Source organism: Theropithecus gelada, chromosome 6 (genome assembly GCF_003255815.1).
Source record: "Theropithecus gelada isolate Dixy chromosome 6, Tgel_1.0, whole genome shotgun sequence".
Taxonomy (NCBI): Eukaryota; Metazoa; Chordata; class Mammalia; order Primates; family Cercopithecidae; genus Theropithecus; species Theropithecus gelada.
In genome coordinates this window covers 151,466,745-151,468,768 of record NC_037673.1, presented here as the reverse complement: position 1 = coordinate 151,468,768, position 2,024 = coordinate 151,466,745, and positions in this window count along the sequence as shown.

The following is a 2,024-nucleotide window of genomic DNA, read 5'->3' as shown; positions in this document are numbered from 1 at the left end:
GAGCGCATCTCCCCCGGCAAAGGAGCGCAGCTCATCGCCAGCAACGGATCAAAGCTGGACGGAGAATGACTTTGACGAGATGAGAGAAGAAGGCTTCAGTCCATCAAATTTCTCAGAGCTAAAGGAGGAATTACGTACCCAGCGCAAAGAAACTAAAAATCTTGAAAAAAAAGTGGAAGAATTGACGGCTAGAGTAATTAATGCAGAGAAGATCATAAACGAAATGAAAGAGATGAAAACCATGACACGAGAAATACGTGACAAATGCACAAGCTTCAGTAACTGACTCGATCAACTGGAAGAAAGAGTATCAGCGATTGAGGATCAAATGAATGAAATGAAGCGAGAAGAGAAACCAAAAGAAAAAAGAAGAAAAAGAAATGAACAAAGCCTGCAAGAAGTATGGGATTATGTAAAAAGACCAAATCTACGTCTGATTGGGGTGCCTGAAAGTGAGGGGGAAAATGGAACCAAGTTGGAAAACACTCTTCAGGATATCATCCAGGAGAACTTCCCCAACCTAGTAGGGCAGGCCAACATTCAAATCCAGGAAATACAGAGAACGCCACAAAGATACTCCTCGAGAAGAGCAACTCCAAGACACATAATTGCCAGATTCACCAAAGTTGAAATGAAGGAAAAAATCTTAAGGGCAGCCAGAGAGAAAGGTCGGGTTACCCACAAAGGGAAGCCCATCAGACTCACAGCAGATCTCTCGGCAGAAACTCTACAAGCCAGAAGAGAGTGGGGGCCAATATTCAACATTCTTAAAGAAAAGAATTTTAAACCCAGAATTTCATATCCAGCCAAACTAAGTTTCATAAGTGAAGGAGAAATAAAATCCTTTACACATAAGCAAATGCTTAGAGATTTTGTCACCACTAGGCCTGCCTTACAAGAGACCCTGAAGGAAGCACTCAACATGGAAAGGAACAACCGGTACCAGCCATTGCAAAAACATGCCAAAATGTAAAGACCATCGAGGCTAGGAAGAAACTGCATCAACTAACGAGCAAAATAACCAGTTAATATCATAATGGCAGGATCAAGTTCACACATAACAATCTTAACCTTAAATGTAAATGGACTAAATGCTCCAATGAAAAGACACAGACTGGCAAACTGGATAAAGAGTCAAGACCCATCAGTCTGCTGTATTCAGGAGACCCATCTCACACGCAGAGACATACATAGGCTCAAAATAAAGGGATGGAGGAAGATTTACCAAGCAAATGGAGAACAAAAAAAAGCGGGGGTTGCAATACTAGTCTCTGATAAAACAGACTTTAAACCATCAAAGATCAAAAGAGACAAAGAAGGCCATTACATAATGGTAAAGGGATCAATTCAACAGGAAGAGCTAACTATCCTAAATATATATGCACCCAATACAGGAGCACCCAGATTCATAAAGCAAGTCCTTAGAGACTTACAAAGAGACTTAGACTCCCATACAATAATAATGGGAGACTTCAACACTCCACTGTCAACATTAGACAGATCAACAAGACAGAAAGTTAACAAGGATATCCAGGAATTGAACTCATCTCTGCAGCAAGCAGACCTAATAGACATCTATAGAACTCTCCACCCCAAATCAACAGAATATACATTCTTCTCAGCACCACATCGTACTTACTCCAAAATTGACCATATAATTGGAAGTAAAGCACTCCTCAGCAAATGTACAAGAACAGAAATTATAACAAACTGTCTCTCAGACCACAGTGCAATCAAACTAGAACTCAGGACTAAGAAATTCACTCAGAACTGCACAGCTACATGAAAACTGAACAACCTGCTCCTGAATGACTACTGGGTAAATAATAAAATGAGGGCAAAAATAAAGATGTTCTTTGAAACCAATGAGAACAAAGATACAACATACCAGAATCTCTGGGACACATTTAAAGCAGTGTGTAGAGGGAAATTTATAGCACTAAATGCCCACAAGAGAAAGCAGGAAAGATCAAAAATTGACACTCTAACATCGCAATTAAAAGAACTAGAGAAGCAAGAGCAAA